Raw genomic sequence first — 17,713 nt, 5'->3', positions numbered from 1 at the left:
AAGGCTGTATTTGAGCGAGAAACAGCAAACATTCTAATTTAATTCCAGTGGTGTTCCTGTTAGTACTGCTGTGTAGCACATCACCCCCAAAATTTAGTGACTTAACAACGTTTTTTTATGCTCATATTGTCTGTGTAGTCAGGAATTCAAACAGGGTCCAGTGGGGTCAGTTGGTCTCTGCTCCATCAGGTCTGGCGTCTCAGCTGGGGCTGCTCAAAAGCTGGGTGCTGGAATCAACTGAAGGTTCATCATTCTGGGGGTTGATACTAGCTGTTGGCTGAGAGGTTAGCTGGGGTCAGCCAGACCCACGTGGCCTCTCTGTATGGCCGGGGCTTCCTCACAACCTGGTGGCTGGATGCCAAGGGAGAGCCTCCTGAGGGAAAGCAAGAGCCAGGGAAATTGTCTTGCCTTTTGTGACCTACCTTCCAAAGCCAGGCAGCATCACTTCCACTTCCACATACTCTTGACGGAGGCAGTTACAGAGCCACCCCCCCTCAAGTTTAAAGAAGGGAACATAGAACCCCACCCTACAACATGCTCAAAGGAGGCGTACAATAGCACATTGAAGAAGAGTATGGGGGATGGGGTGTATGTTGTTGCAGTCATCTTTGGAGAGCACAGTCCACCACAACTAGTATTTGTCAAGTCTGGCACAATGCAGCCTCATCTATTTTCAAAGACAGGCTAAAGAACCTCCCACATTAGATAATAAAACTGTCCCTTAACTCACAGGATGTCTGGGTTGAAAGGGCTCCCAGAAGCCAGACTAGGCTTTTTCGTCCCTGAGGTGGGACTCCTTGAGGACATGCTGGAGTCAGGAGGCCCTGCAGCTGGTGGAAGCCTCTACCTGACAGTGCATCTCTGCAAGAGTGGGTCCAGTTTGCACCCCACAGCTTGACATGCCAGGTCTGGAGGGGGACTTAGACCTGTCACCAAGGACTCCACAAGCCTTGAGACCTTCTTCATTCCCACCCAGGGCTCCCCCAACTCCATGGCCTTCCAAGCTGGGGTAGGTTCCAGCCAAAGACAGGACATAAGGGACTGTCAGAGCTGTGCTGGAGATGGGAGGTCCGGGCAGCCCTTCCTCCCTGACCCCCGATGTCCTCTTCTCTTCTTCCTTCCCCTCTGACACATAGTATAATCTGCGAGCTGCACCCTAAAGGACCAGGCTCCTTCCCTTTGCCATTTTCCTGACACAGATGCAGCAAAATTTTGGAAGAGAATCTGAGTGCCCTGATGCCTTGTGACTTAAGGAGACAGAAACAAAATTCAGGCAAAGAGCAGACAGAACCAGTCTATTTATCCCAAACGACCCAAATCTGAGAGTGGCTAATGTGGAAAAAGAATAAACAGGGAAGAGAAGGGAGGGTGGGCTTGGTTTTTGATGGAAAGGTGATGGGGTTTGGAGGGAGACTTGGAGTCTTCCACAAGTCAGCTAAATGGTAACATTAATAACCAACATTTATTAAGCGCTTACTACATGCTAGACACTAGGCTAAGCATTTGATGTGCATTTTCTCATTGAACACTTACACTACTTTATGAGATACTGTTATTATCTCCATGTTACCGAAAAGAGCGGAGGCTCAGAGAACACCAAAAATACTCTAATAAGTGACAGGGAAAGTTAGTGACAGAGTTGAAATCAAATTAGGAAACCATTTCATTGTGTGGCTCCAAGAACCTCAGTTTACTCCCCTGTAAAACGGGAACGTCTGATTACATCATTTCCAATGTCACCCTCAGTTCTAAGATTCTAAATGTGCACCATAGATTTTGGGAACTTGTTTAGATATTTCTAAAGTGGGGGCCCACTTTCTGGAAATGGGTCTGTGTGAAAGCGTGGAACGGTTTTCTGTTCTCTCCTTCCCCCTTCTGTGAAACTTAGGTCAGGAAATTAATGTTTAATATGGGCAGCTGAAGGAAACAGACAAAAAAATAAAGATCATTTGTGTTTTCAAAGCTCCAGCTTGGGGGCAAAATACGTTGGGTTTGAAGTTCAAAACTGGCTTAGAATCCCAGCCTGTGACTTAGCACCTTGCGGTCCTGAGCACATCTCTTTGGTCTTCGATTCCTCATCTCTAAACTGAAAATGAGATTGTACACCCTTCCCAGGACTGCTGTGGGACTAAATGAAATCCAGCATGTGACAGCGCTGGAGCCGTTCCAGGCACACAATAGTTACTTAGAATGGTTCAGCCATTCGTCCACTCAGTAAATAAATGAAAAATGGGGCTGGAAAGATTGTTCCTCCCCATTACTTTTGACATAGATGGTCAAGAATCTTCCCTTTAACTGTACCCTCCATAAAAGTTCACTCATAAACTATTGATATTTTAATAATACACATTAGCATCTTGCCCTTTGACAAATGAATATTGAATGAGCAATAAAGAGTAACCAGGTATAGAGCTGTGGGAAGATGGAAGCATGAGTAGTGGTCAGAGGGGATGCCCCTTTCCAGGACCTTGGGACTCACCTCTCTCCCCAGTGACCCTTAGGAAATAGCTCTTAAAAGGAGCTTAGATTCCAGCCCAGCCCAAGCAGGATTTGTCCTCTGCTTTCTTTCACTTGGCTGGAGGAGACTTGGGAGAAGAGAGAACAGGCCATTGAAGAGCTGCTAAAGGGAGGGAACGGTTGACCCGCACATGAAATAATTTGGATCTCCCCACTATATTTGCTACAGGTGCAAGTTTCTTCCTCCTATGCTCTCTCTTGCTCCATAAATTAAGTCTACAGACAGATCACGTGCCCACAAGAAATCAGGCATCAAGTTTAGAAATAACTCAAACTATTGATAGTTCTGCCGCCTTCTCTCCTTCCTCCACCAGGTCTGATGGGCGCCTATGCTTGGGGTGTGTGTTAAGGTTTATAAGACACAATTCCCTGCCTCTCGCAGCACCTGCTCCCAGCCCTGCTGCCACAGCCTCCAGTTCTTCGTGGCCTCCATCTAGGCTAGGGGTCCTTGAGTGTGCAGAGAATAGTGACAGGGGCACTTCGTTGGTCCGACTTAATTGGTGTGATTTAATGGTGTTTCTGGCAGATCCAGATTTATACAGCTTTCTGAGCTGCAAATCTGCTTTCTAAATGTAGAATTTTTGTGGAGTGGTAAAAAATAATGGCTGTTCTGTGATTCCTGCCTCCCGAGCTAGGAGATTGCAATTTACATTATGCAAATAGACATTATGCAATCAAGGCACTTTAGCAGGAATCTGACGGCAAAGAGGCCGCTGATGAGATGCTGAGGTCTGTAGCCCCAACTGGAGGGGCTCTGGAAGAGGAAGCCAAAGTAGGTTGGGGGTGGGGCGGGTGGGGAGGAGGCAGAGACTTGCCTCTGGCCCAAGGAGGCAAAGTGGAGCCTGCCCGGAGATAGACGCATTCGCATCCGGGGAGCTGCCAAAGCGACTCTCAATTAATGGCTTTGTTTAATCATACCCCCTGTCCAGAGGACTATTGTCTTACGGATAATTTCGTTTGCCTAACGAGATTTTGCTAATTAAATCTCCTTTCAGTTGGTGTGACTGTGCCTGCAGGAGAGGGGGCTATTTGGAGTCTTCTCCATAAACCTTTCTGGAGGGGAGCTGGGGAGGTGGGAAGAGAGGGAGGGAACAGAGGAGAAAGACCAGGAAGGAGAAACTTTCTTCTGTGAGCAGGACTGGAGATGCTGGGAGCGGGGTTGCCACCACCCACCTTGCCCTTCTCCCCTGCTTACTGGAAATGCAGTCATAAATCTGTCCAGCCTGAGGGGTTTCCCCTCCCCTTTTTAATTCCTCTATAGCTCCATTATCCCTTCTCAAGTTCTTCCTGAATCCCCGGAAGGTGCTGAGGATTTCAAAGCACTGCTTGCTCACAGCACCCCTGGCTGTGGGTGGTGATGAGAGAACACCTCTCCTTGCTTTTGCTGTTAACCAGCCAGTCTGGCTCTTCAGAGAGGAAACATTGCTCCAGAATTGGCCATTGCTCTAGGGATAATTGCAGGAATCAAAGAGGAGAATGCCTCGTCACATTCATTTGTCATCTGAGTTAGCCAAGGATAGCCTCGTATGGTTGGAGGAGCCTAGTGCTGTGCCTGTAAAAGCTCGACCCTAATGAATGCTGCTGTATTGACCCTGCCATGTGCGTGCTCCACCCCCAGCGCATCGTCACTGTCAACGGCTTCCTTGGCCTGGCTGACTGTGGGCTTCACAGCTCAACCCTGTCCACTTGTCCAGTTTCATCTCCTACCCCCTTGCTACTCCCTCTTCCCTGTTAGTCACAGACACTCAGACACACAGGCACTCAACATTCAAATATGCCAGGTCGCTCAGTTTCCCCCAAATGCTCTGTATAACTTCACACCTTGGTGCCTTTGCGCTGCGATTTCAACTCTGTCTGGAATCTCCTCGGCCTGCTCTACTCTCAATACCCGGCTCACATGTCTGCCTGTGATACCCCCTTATAGAGCTTCCCCTTTCCTGAAATGGGCTGTACTCCTTTGTCCTGGATGTCATGACAGGACCTCAAACGTGGCTGAGGTCCAAGTTGAGGACCTCTTCTTCTCCTAATCCTAGTACCTATTGTAGAATCATGCCTGGCCATGACAGGCACCCTACAAGGTTGGCTGAATGAATAGATGGATGAATGAACCAAGGAGAAGAAGGTGAGTGGTGGAGAGGTGCTCTCTAGTGGGTCCCCAAACACCGGAATGGATGGTGGTTGAGGGTCAGGAGCTGACTTCAGCTGGGACTGTGCAGAGTTGCTGGCCCATCTGTTACCTTTATTACCTTCACTTGTAGGATGGGAAGGCCCTGATTCCCTCTGTCTTCCTTCCTTCCTCCCTCCCTCCCTCCTTCCTTCCTTCCTTCTTTCCTTCCTTCCTTCCTACCTTCCTTCCTTCCTTCCTTCCTTCCTTCCTTCCTTCCTCCCTTCCTGACTAGAATCTAAGACCCAGAATCACACCCTTGCTGCCCACGAGGCCAGGGTTCACACATATGGTACAATCCCTGTGTGTCTGGCTGTGTGTGCTGGGGGACAGGGCAAAGCTCAGGCCCTACAGGGTGGCCTCTGACTGCCAGTTCTGGACTGTTGCCCAGCCAGCAGTGGGGACATCAGGGGTGGAGTAGTTTGCGTTCCATGCTGGGGGACATGAGGACAGCCTGGGAGAACAACAGCTCAGACCTTCATGTTTGATAGGGGTGGGTGTGTGTGCGCAATGTGTGTATGTGCATCTGCAGGCTGTGTGTGTGTGTGTGTGTGTGTGTGTGTGTGTGTGTGTGTGTGACTGAGAAAGTGTTTAAAGGGAGTAGCTCTGTGTTTTTCTTGGTTCCTGAATTTTAGTGCTTTGCTTTTTGCCTTAGCATTTTCCCTTTGGTCCAGGTATATCTGTCTCTTCATCTAGGCTTTTAATCATCTTAATATCCCCACCATGCTATGTCCTGAATCTGAAGTATTTCTCAGTACATAGCAGGTGCTCAGCAAATACCCTGTGATGCACTGAATGATTGAATGAATGAGCAAGCATGCACTTTAGTGTCAGACTTGAGTTTGAGCCCTAGTGCTGTTATTTACGTAGCTGGAAACTTGGGATTTAATTTTCTCATCCAGAAAACAAGAATACTAATACTATCTATTCTAGCTTTCTCAAAGGGTTGTTGGTGGAGGATTTTAGGAAATATGCGAACGTGTTTTATAAACTATAAAGCACTATACAAGTATAAGAGGTTATTATTATAATGGTTATTATACTTGAAGTGATCATTGTGTTTGAAAATTAGGGGTTCTGTTTTCGGGAATATAAAATCATTCAGGCCTGATTTGAACTCTGAGGCTTACAGAGCAGTCATTTAGGCACTGATTCCAGATTTACTCAACTATGGGAGCTTTTTGGGGGGTGGGGTGGGGTGGGAGGAGGTGCTGGTGAAAGTGGCCCATCTTCATGTGTGTGCCACCTGTCCCTAAGTGGCCCATGTACAATAGATGGTCTCCCCTGGGGGTCTACAATTGCCTAGACTTCTGGGCCTCATTATCTCAGCATATGCTGTTTCCTCTGCCAGGAATGCTTTCCCCCTTTTCTCCAATGGTCTTTTGACCCTCTCATGTCAAGTTGTTGCACTGTCCCCATCCAGGCCACCATGTATGCCTCCCTAAGGGCGTTTAGCACAGTGCCCCTGGGACTATTAATGTCTGCCTCTCTTGCCACACTATACACCTCCAGGGCAGGTACTGAGGCTGAGTGGATGGATGGGGGAAGGAAGGGGAAGGGAAAAGTTGGGGCTTGGTAGATGCCCAGGATTTGAAGTTTTAAGGCACCCTAAGCTGGAAAGGAAGGAAGAAAAAACTTTAGAGAAATTAGCACTGTCGTGCAAAAAACAAACAAACAAACAAACAAACAAAAAACCTGAGAGTTGTTTCTCACCTTCCCTCATGCCCAGAAAGTCTGATAGGCTGAAATCAGGTTCATCTTCCTTGGGGTCATCAGGCTTGGGGACTCCAGTCCCATATAGGTGGGCAACTGGACATCAACCAGATGGGCAGTGAGGCCTCCAGGTTGGAGCTGAATCCTAAGGACAGGGAAGCACCTGCCTGTTGCTGACCCCTACAGGGGAGCAGTTACCCACCTGGGGAGGCAGGTGCTGCCTACTTCTATCCCAGCCCTTCCAGATTCTGTCTCTTGGAGCCTGCCCCAGCTGGTGGATAATCTGCTGGAAGCCCTCCCAGGAACCCACTCCCTTGCCTTCTCCCTGTGTTTGCAGGCATCTTGTCCCCGCCCAGCTCTGGGCCTCCCCCTAGCCCTCCCACTCCCTGCAACTCTCCTGGAGCCCCAGGCAGCCGCAGCAGAGTGCCAGGGGCTGGAAGGCTTTTCATTACCGAATGCACTGAACCTGTTTGTGAGTGTTTTGCAAAGTGTTTAATCCAAGGTGTTCCCTCAATTAAATTAGTGCAAACATCTGTGTCCCACATCCACCTCCATTTGCATTCTGTGCCATTTATTACAGCGGGAAATTGGAAGGCACCTTAGGAATACTTAGGATTGAATTAGGCTAGGTGGGGGTGGGTGTCTGGGGGTGGGAGTCTGAGAATGCCTGCGAAGTTGGTCCGAAAGGTGAATCCCTCTCCAGGCTGGGACTTGTGACGGAGCCACTGTCTGGTGCAGGAGACCACGAGAGGGACAGTGTCCGGGCTCGGGGCCTCCTGGTCCAGGTCTTGTCGAAGAGGTTGGGTGAGTTTAATTAATACCTCTGATTCCCACCTGGGCCCCAGTCCCTGCAGAGGCAGGAGCTGTTCATTGCTGTTGTTTTATAACTTTAGACCCAATTAAAAAAAAAAAAAGAGTGTATCACATTCAAGTGACTCACCTGGGTCTCTCCCTGGGGGAGTCCTTTGCTGCTGGAAGGTGGGTTTTTTTTCATCACGAAACTGCTCAGCCTTGGTGACTGGCTGGGCATGGGTGGCAGCGTTCTTCCTCATACCACGTGATTCCCACGGCTGTCAAGTGCTCTCTGGGAGTCCTACTGTTCTACTCTAGGAGGGACTGAAGAAGAGAGGCAGCTTCTGCTGTGTGGCAGCCACTGCGCTCAGTGCTTCTCATGCATTATCTGCAGTAACCTCCCACCAACCCTCTGAGACAGGTCCTCTAATAGCACAAATCAGTGAGCCCGGCTCCATCGGAAAGGTTAAGCAATGCACTTATGGTTTCACAGCTACCGTGTTTCCTCGAAAATAAGACTGGGTCTTATATTAATTTTCACTCCAACAATCTACATGTATTCATTTATTCATGTACAAAAATCTACATTTATTCAAACAGTCATGTCTGGCTGATGATCTTAACTGGGGCTTATGTTTGGGGTAGGGTTTATATTACAAGCATCCTGAAAAAAATCAGGCTAGGGCTTATTTTCCGGTTAGGTCTTATTTTCGGGGAAACACAGTAGAAAGAGGAGCAGCAGGATTTGAACTCAGGTCCTCATGACCATAAAAAATGATGTGCTTCCCACTGCACTAGGATATCTCTCTCAAATGAAGCAGTCGGGATGGGACTGGTATTCAATGAGGGACCTTGCCACCTCCCTGAAGCTCGTGGTCAGCACACCCTGGCCGGGCTGTACAGAGGCCCTGGTCCACACCTACCTGCTTCAGGCTTGCAGCTCCCATCAAGATAGTAGAGCCTGGGGATGGTAGAGCCAGGGCCTTAGGATGGATTGCTCAGCCTGCAGGTGACTTGCCTGAGGGAAAGGATTCCCCTGGCTTTTGTGGGATGGGGTGGGGCAGGGAGGCAAAGGAGAAGTCCTGGGAGTGAGGAAGAGGCTCACGGGATGCTCAAGGGCCTTAGAGATCACTGAATTCCTCAGCACTGAGTGGGGAAACTGAGGCTCAAAGGAGGCACTAACTTGCCTGGGGCCACCAAGGGTTTGGTGGTAGACTTTGGACTGGGACCCAGGGCTCCCATCTCCTGGGAGAGAAGCGATGTCAGGGCCTAGGGAGGGCCCGGGAGTTTTGTGGGGTGGGTGCTGGCCTTCTAGATGCAAAATGTCAATTGAGAACAAGGAGCCAGGGTGAGGAGGAGATGAAAGGCTGCTGTGAACTGGCCTACTAAGGGTCCTTCCGAGATGCCCTTAACAGGGAACCTGCCAGGTCCAGAGGGCTGCTGGCTGTCTCCTGCCTGGGCCTTGGGCTGGTCCTGGGGCTTTACCCAGGGATGTCCAAGGTGTGTCAGTACCTGGAGAGATGGGAGGGGACCCAGGATCTGGGGTTGTGTACCATCTGCTGGTGTTCATCTCTGCCTTCCCCCTCCCCATCTGCCCTGTGGAAGCATCTGGAAGACAAGAGTGCAATGGATTTGAGCTCCTGCTCTCCCGCATTCTCCCCTACCTAATGAGGTAGGACCATGTCTTAGCCTCAGTTTCCCCATGATTAAAGAGCAGTAACAGTCTCATCTTATAGGGTTATTGGAAAAATTAAAGGAAATAATAGGCATGCTTAACCCTGCTTTGGGACTCAGAACGTTATTGCGAGTTTTCCTGTCTTTTCCACGGTTCTTGTCTACTTTCCCATTTTAGACCCTGTGCCACCTCCTGGATATCAAGAGGCGGGAGCCCTGTTGACGTGATGATGGGCAGCCCCCTCCATCTCATCTCTTCCTCCTCCCTCTTCTCTTCCCTCCCTCTCTCATCAAAAGACTTTAATAACTGCATCTCAGCATGTGGCCCTGCCTGGGGCTTTGTAAGAATGAATTGCTTATCCCAGCTATTCCTCGAAATGACAATCTACAATTGATACATTTATTAAGCACCCACTGTGTGCAGTACCCAGCTCGAGGAACAGCAGGGTGAGCCTGAGAGCGAGCCTCTCAGGCTTTTTGTCTCCTCCTGGGGACCCGATGTTTCCTGCTTTCTTCGGATTTGCTGGATCCCAGCACCATCTGCTTTTACCAGCAGGATTTTGGGTTTCTGTACCCTTTTGTGCCTCTCTGCTTCTACATGTGAGGTACTCTTGCTTAGAATGCCCTCTACCCTACTTGTTTACCTGGTTAGAGCTCAGTTTCTGGGCGATGAGCAGTCTGTGGCCACATCTCAGCTAGAGTTTATCTTCCTTAAGCTCCTGGCGCACATTTGGTCATCTTTCTGTGACTGTTTATCACGCTGTATTTTAATGATGTCTTTACTAGCGATGCCTCACTCTTGAAGGTAAAGAGTCCAGAGTGTAGCATCCTAGAACCAGCATGGGCTCTAGGGGTCACCTGCTCTGCCTCTCCTGGAGGCAGATCATGCTCAGGTCATCCCTACCAGAAGAGAAGGCCCGTTACTAGAATGCCTTCCTCTCCCGTTAGCCTTTGGCACTCAATCGATGCTTGTTTTGTTGGACAAACCACTGGCATGTTTGAAGGGAGGCGATCATGGTAGCAGGACTCACTCTCTAGTTTCCAGGGTGTTCCGTCCGAGAGCATGTCCCTGTCTCTTTTATTTGCAATTCTAGTAAGTATTCTCTCCCTCCCACTGGCCTCAGGATGGGATCTCCAGATGGAGCTGAGGACAGGCAGAGAAGAATGACCATCTTAATTTACTGCCCCTGTGCCTTTGCCACAGACACTTTCTTTTCCTGGAAAGCCTTTCTCTCCCCTCTGCACAGCCAAACCCTGCCCATCCTCCGTAGTCCCAGGCCACCTCTTCCACAAGTCTTAGATCCCTCTGCAGAAAGCAGTTCCCAGAGCACCTGGTCTGACTCTTTGACACTGATCGGTGTCCAACTGCATCTCAAGCATATCTGCATCTGTCCTTTTCCATGAAGCTGGGTCAGGACAGGGTCCATGGCTCGTGCTTCTGTCACCCTCACTCCACCTCGCATGGCACCTGGCACATTCCGAATTTATAATATGTATTTGCCAAATGAACAAATACGTAGGACTACTAGTTTCTCTCAGCGGGAGGTGTCTGGGTGCTTCTCCCAGCCTCTGATTTGGCTTTCCTGCCCCAGGGTTCTAATCGACCTGGAGGCACATTTGTCACCAGTTACTGGAAACTGGATGCCATGGCCAGCAAAAGAAAAACAGGTGTTAAGTTCTGCTTGGTATACTGAGCAGACTGGAATTACTTCTGTATGGCAGGTCTGTCAAGTCCCAGGACACTGATACTCTACACGCCAAGTCTCCAAAACAAAGTAAGCAAGATGGGCCATTGGAATAAGAGAAGAAAATATTACAACTTTATTTATTTGTATTTTTATCTCATCCCATTTAGATTTTTATTGTTGAATATGTGCCATAAGACACATCATATATTGGTAGATTAGTATTTCTAATATATACACACATGCATGTTTTATATGTACAGAGGGTGCCAAAAAATATATACAACATCTTAAGAAAGGAAAAAACTGTATTAAAATTGTAATACAATGAATGATGCTGGCATTCATTTGATTAACGCCATCTTTTGAGCGAACCTCATACTAAACATTGCTACCGTAATTCAATTCAACTTTGAAAAGTAATACAAAGATAACATCTCTTTAATTGTGTACCTTTTTTTGGCACCCATGGTATACATTGAGGGTGCATTAAAGTTTTTTACTGATATGGTTGTGAACTCATCTGAGGACCATGGGCTTAGGCCACAGCCCACTGTCCAGGAGGTGATTTTGTACATATTTGCTAGTGTCTCTGTACAAGTGTCCCACCCCGTAGCGTGGCCTCACCTCATGCCCAAAGTTTTACAACCCGAATCTAGCTGGCTAGCAAATTCCTTAGGGAAAAGAACTTGGGGATCCTGTTCCTCTGTGAGTGCCCACCACACTGTAGGCAATCAATAAATTAAGTGTGGCTGGAATTATATTTATTTGAATTGATTGAGACTATCTGAGAATCTTTTAAAGTTTTTACATTTGACTTTGACTTAATCCTCAACTGTCTACTCCCAGATAGTATACAATGCATTTACTAGAGACAGATTATGCAAAATAAATAAATAAAGTATGTGCCTGCTGTGTACCAAGTACTGAGCTACATACTGGATGACGAATCTGAGGTCCCCAACCTCAAGTTACTTACATTCCTTTTTTTTTTCAAAAACAACCAAACAAAAAACAACCAAATAAGCAACCTTCATAATGTAAATCAGCACTCCCTTCTTCAGTAGGGTTATTTGAAACAAATCCCAGGCCTCATACCATTTCCTCTGCAAATGCTCCGGTTAGAACTCATAGCCTTTTAGGGGGGGCAGACCTATCAACAAATACAAATGTGTTCTAGGAGCTGTGCTAGACACGCGTGGACATAGCCAGGCCCAGAGTGAGCAGCGCCTGGTCAGTACTCCCTGGGGGAAGCAGAATGGGATCAGGAATGATTTTGATATAAATGGTGCTTAGGCTGAGTCTCTCAGCTTAACTTGTTGGCCCCACATTGAAATTTCAGCACCAAAGAGGGGGCCTATCAGATAAGGCGTGAACATGAGAGGGAGACAGCCTTCACAGAAGACAGATAGAATGCATACAGATCTTACAGCTCACCTCCTGCATCTGAAGATGAGAAAAGCACAGCCTGGAAAGCTCAGGCTTCTTGCCCATGGCTGCAGAACTAAAGATGGGCTGCAGAACTAAAGATGGGCGGCAGCCCAATCGGGGGCCTGGGCCCTGCTCCGCCCTGACCGCCCTTGGCCTCTTCTCAGCATGTGGAGGAACCCCCGCTGCACCAGGCTGGGCCTTATGTTTCACACACCCAGGTTTCTATGGCCAGGAATAGCTAACACGGAGCCCCCAACAGGCTTTGGGCTGTGGATGCCCCTCCTCCCCACCTTCCAGCAGCTTCCGGAGGGGCCAGCAGCCTGGAGCCCTGGAATCATCATCCCTGCATGTGACTTCTTCTTTCTTCCTGTACAAGTTGAGCACTTGCCACCCTGCTGTCTGTTTTTCCTTGCTAAGGTTCAGTTCTAATTATGTTGATTTTCTTCATCCCACCCCCTCCTGGAAGCTTATTAGGTTGAATATTTTTATTTATTATCATTTCGCCCAACTCCTGCCAGCATTTCCAATTACTCTCCCCGCTTCCTTGTAATTGTCTTTCTGTAATGGCTCTGAAACAATTGCGCTAAATGAGGTGTCTCCTGGAAGATGAGAGTCTCACTTCATTAAAGGCTAATGTATTCTCAGCTCCAGCTCTGTGGGGCTAGCTTGGAAGGAAGACATTTAAACAGCTTCTTTTATTTTATAGGGAGCAACTTTTCAGCAACGAAGATGTCTGTGGGGTATATGTGGAAGTGTGTGTGTTGCCTGATTTTAATTTAAAGAAAGTTTATGAAATAGTATAAGTCTCCTTATTGATGAACCTCTGTTCTCAGGTAGCTGAGGTTTTTGCAGATGGGTTGCAGGGCTCTGGAGCAGGATGGGAAGGGCCAGTTTATTCAGATGTCCTCCTGGCCTTTATGCCAGGTCCCCTCCTTTCCTCTCTTGTTCCCCGCTTGCTGGATCACCCCCGACCTCTTCATGCCGCCATCCTGTGTCTCTGCCATCCACATGATGTGCTCAGCTTCCACTGTGGTGATGATCTCCTGTTCTGTGTTCTTTTTTTCAGTTTTTAGATCCTAACTCATTCATTCATTCATTGTTTATTCATTCATTTGTTCATTGAGCAAATGTTTATTGCCCGCTATGTTCAGGCATTATTCAGAAAGGGAATATGCCCATTTGGAGCTTAGAGAACAGCAAGAAAATAGAGACAAATGACAGGAAAGCACGTACTTCTAGTACAAGATGTTAAGGGCTGTCCTCAGGCAAGGGTGGACCACTCTGAGAGCACCTAGGAGGGTACCTAATAGACTGTGTGGGGTCAAGGAAGGCTCCTAGTGGGCGGGGGGGGGTGGTCTGGGTTGATACCTGAAGGATGAGGAGTTAGCCAAGTGACCAGGGAGGGGTTGGAAGTATTCCAGGCAGAGGGAACTTAAGTAGCTAGAGAGGGCTTGATGGGAGAGGTAAAACGCAAGATTTTTCTTCTGATGGGAGCATCGTGTGGTGAGAGGTGGAGCTGGAGATCATGGATGGTCTTGAATATTGGGCTACTGAGGGGTGGATGGGACATAGATGAGTTCTAAACAGGGGATTGATTTGGCCAGATCTGTGTTTTTGGAAACTGCTCCTGCTTCAGTACATAAAATGGATGGAGGGAGGCAAAAAAAAAAAAAGGCAAGGAGGCCTTTAGGAAGCTGTTGCAAGAGATGCTGCCTGCTGGAAGGAAGTGGCAGCAGAGAAGAACACTTGTAAATTTTCGAGGTGTTACAGGTGGCGAAATGGCAGGTTTGGAATGGGGGTGGTGGGGAGGGAGAGGAGGCATCGGGGATGAGGTCTGCTTTTCTGGCTTGCACATTGGGTGAATGTGTAGGGTGGGATCCTGAAAACCACGACAAGGCATTGTACTCCATGAGAGGTCCACGTGGCTCCCCAAGGACAGCGACAGACACCCAGGACCTTCACCAGCAGGGCGTGTGCGTTGTTGTGCAGGCATCAGCTCACTCCTTTAAGGGGTGTTAAAAAAATTTTAACTTCCATGGCTGAAAGTCTTTTTAAAAGAAAGGGTTTATTAGGCCATTGCTAGCAAAAAGAAAGGAAGACGGTCTTAGGGCATGGAGTCTAAACCACCAGCAGCCTAGCTAGGTAGGAAAGAAAACATGGCCATCGTGTCAGAGTTTGCCAGCATTTTAATACATCAAGTACAGTGAAAGGGGAAGAAAGATGTAAGCCATCTGAAAGAATTCACATCAGCTATAGGCAAAGGGGTGGGAGAAAGTGATGCGGGGTTAGCTCTAGGATAGGGGCAGAGTCTGCAAAAAGAAATGTCCGCTCCTATGGATTGGCTGTGGGCAGCAGTCCGGAAAGCCCACGTGTAAACAAGCAGAGGCTCCTGGAGTTGGATGGTGCCTGGCTAGGATACTCTGCGGAAATAGCCACCTGGAAATTAATCCAAAGTTCCAACAGATACACAAGAATGCGAGCAGCCTTTTGTCACAGCTGATCCACAGCGATTAACAGGCTAACTGTCCTGTTTCTTTCTCTCACTCTCTGGCTGCTGTAATTTTCATTGAGAACATCTCAGCATTTCTGCCTTGTTAGGGGTCAGATGCAGTTGCATCGATAGAGCACCTTCAACACACCTGTACGCGCCGAGCTCTGAGCTGAGCAGGTCACCTGTTGGCTCTGACTTCTGACCCAGGAAACATAATAACCTATATCGAGTATTGCCCAAGCAGCTCCCATGACAAAGGGCTGCCTCTTCTAAAGGGTTTTTTAGTTCATTGTCAAGAAAGAGTAGGAAGGCCCTTCCTGATATGTTTAGGTTGGAAGCAAAGAATTTAAGCTTACACCATGTAGTGAATCAAATATATCCAGAAGTGTTTTTATGCTTCTGAGGCATTTTTTTAGGGTTCTTGGAAGCTTGCTAGCAACAGTGGTGGTAAGAGTAATAAAAGCAATAATAATGATTTCTACATTTCTCCAGCCTCCTGTGTCCCAGGCACCCTACACTTGCATGTAGTATCTCACTTAATACTCACAATAATCCTAGCATGTAGATATTATTATTGGCTCTATTCTAAAGCGCAGAGAATGGGGTTCTCTGAGAATAACCAAAGAGATTAAGTAAGCAGGCTACCAGGGCTCCCCAGCCTGCAGTTTCCCTCTCAGAGTCAAGCAAGGAGGGAGTCCGGCCAGACCAGAGCCAGTCTGGGAGCAGCTGACTGCCTGAGAAGTGGCCAATTCCTCCACTTGCTGTTTTCCATACTGTTCTTCACGCTTCCTGTCATGTATTAGTTTTTTCAGTTTATACATCTCCCTCCCTCCCTCCCTTCCTTCCTTCCTTCCTTCCTTCCTTCCTTCCTTCCTTCCTTCCTTCCTTCCTTCCTTCCATGTCCTTCAATACCCTGTGTGAATGCGGCTGATGCCTAGACAGAGCACCTGGTTCCCAGAATACCTATATTTCTCAATTATAGGTACTGCTTTGTCATTATTTCTTTGCTCGCCTGTCACCTCAGCTCCACTCTGGGTTTTCCCAGGAAGGGATCTGGGCTTACTCTTCTTTATATCCTTGGTGCCCAGCACAGAGCTTGGCACACATCGTGGGTTTTCTATGAATAAATACACGCTATTAGGGATGCCAGGATGCTGGGGGGGGGTCCCTGGAGGTCAGAGTAAAGGAGACCCCCTACCCCCTGTCCATTACAGGAGGCGCAAGCTGCCCAGACAAGCTGCAGATTGGGCTCAGCTCCCCAGGGCGACTGCCTGTAATGAGGGGGCAGCTGTCAGGAACAGAAATCTCCCTGTGCGCTCTAGAAAGTGTGGGGTTGCGGTAAGCGCTCCTCCAGGGCGGGAGGGGGGGACGGGACTAAAGGCAGCAGCACGGAGCTGGATGTTTATTCTGATGAGGTGCTTATGTAACGCCAGGCTTCCTCAGGCTCCCAGGGACTGAAGAGAGCACACAAGGAAACAAACAAGCAGAGAACGCAGCCACTTGTGCTGTTAAGACAACTGAAGTGAAGAGGTGTGCGCATCCGACATCTTCCGCGGAGATTTAGCGCCAGGGCAATTCCCAGGCAGCTTTTTACACAGGCTAAAATGTGACTTTCAATATTCAGGTGCAAAAAGTCACCAACAGTTTTCCATCTGCCCAGTCTCCTTCTGATTGCCATTCGTCCAAGGCTGTCATGGGTATGGAGAGTTTCTGCCTTCACGAAGGGTGGGGGCCACGCCTGGAGCAGTGTCCTCCTCAGCCAGCAGAATCAGGGTTCCCGTCACAGCCTGAGGGCAGCGAGGGGAGAAAATGGGGGCAAGGCAGCAGTACCTCTGAGAGCCAGGGGTCCTGGTCACTACACAGCTGAGTGACTTTGGGCAAGTGGCTTAACCTTTCCAAGCCTCACTTTTCTACATCTGTGAGATGAAGAGAACCATCAACTCTGCCCTGCCTGGGTCCCAGGCTGGTTTGAGCATGTGTGCCCTGTGGCAGTGCATGGGGTCATGACTAGCTTGTGATGCTGCCTCATCCAAGTTGGGTAACACAGAACCCTCTTCCTGCTCTGGCCAACCCTCTCTTCCTCCAGCTCTAGAGCTGAGTCAGATGTCGCCTCCCCATCCCCCCACCTCACTCTGCATAACACTGAGGACAAGGATCTAGGTGAATTCTAAATCTGAGGGCCTCTGGGGCTCCTGGAAACAACAGACAAGGCCTCCTGAGCCCAAGGGAGATGGGAAACTGACCTGTGTGCTGCGGAATGATGGCAAATTTAAGGCAAAAAGCCTTAGGATCCTGGAACAGAGCTGGACAGAACAGAACTTGGTTCATTTACTAAACATTTATTGAGGACCTACCATGTGCCAGGCATTATGCTAGATAGTGAGGATATAAACAGTGAGTACACAGTCCCTGTCCTTTCAGAACTTACAGCCAAGCAGGTTTTACAGGTTAGTGCCTAGCCTTTTCCATTTTAGAGATGAGAGAAGTAAGGCCCAGGAGAGGAAGTGACCAGTTAGCAGTCTTGGCAGGATCAAAAACCCACCTTGTGAAGATGAAACGAGCTAGTACATGCCAAGGGCTCAGAGCCGTGCCTGGTACTTACGTAGTGAGTACCCGATGAGTGTTTCCATTCGATTTTTCAGACTCTAGGAGCACGTGCCTTTATCCCACCCAGCCTCCACTGGCCCCAGCTCTAGCCTCGCTCATATCTTGACACCAAGTGCTTTCAATGAGACAAGGCCACCCCCAAGGTGAGATTGACAAAGGGAGGATGGAAAGGACAGTAGGCCTGAGGCTCTGGGCCCTGGGCATTTTTATTCTTTCATTTAACCAATGCTTGCCCTTACCCTCTAGAAATTTATATTTTGTAAAGATGGGGGTTAGACAGTCAACCATGCTGTCTAAACCAGATACCTTCAGCATGAGATAAGGGTGATGTAAGACATGTACAGGCTGATATTAGAGATTAACTGGATGGTGGGTTTGGGGGTGGTGAAGGCAGGGGTATGGGCTGGGGGCAGGTTTTGTTCACTTTTAGAAATTTCCTGACAAATGAGGTCAGATTTGGGTGAGCTTCTACTCAGCTCTAACGCACTGGTCTCTACAGCTCAGCATCCCAAATAAACGTATCAATACCAAGATCTTCTCTCCCCTGCTCAGTCCCCAACCCCCAGCAGAAGGTAATGCATCTAGTGGGCTGCTGTGAGCTACCGTGAGTGGCTGGCAGCCAGTGTGAGCAGCCGGCAG

At 48.5% G+C, this 17,713-nt stretch overlaps 1 long non-coding RNA gene across 1 annotated transcript in view; it reads left to right on the top strand.

The window, feature by feature from the left end:
- Positions 1-17,713, top strand: part of LOC109391397 (uncharacterized) — a 205,340-nt gene that overhangs the window by 79,673 nt on the left and 107,954 nt on the right. The gene's annotated exons all lie outside the window — the stretch shown is intronic.

The sequence above is a fragment of the Hipposideros armiger genome, unplaced genomic scaffold (assembly GCF_001890085.2).
Source record: "Hipposideros armiger isolate ML-2016 unplaced genomic scaffold, ASM189008v1 scaffold_291, whole genome shotgun sequence".
In the NCBI taxonomy this organism is placed as follows: domain Eukaryota; kingdom Metazoa; phylum Chordata; class Mammalia; order Chiroptera; family Hipposideridae; genus Hipposideros; species Hipposideros armiger.
Note: the sequence above shows the minus strand (reverse complement) of the source record. Positions and strands in the feature narration are given on the sequence as shown.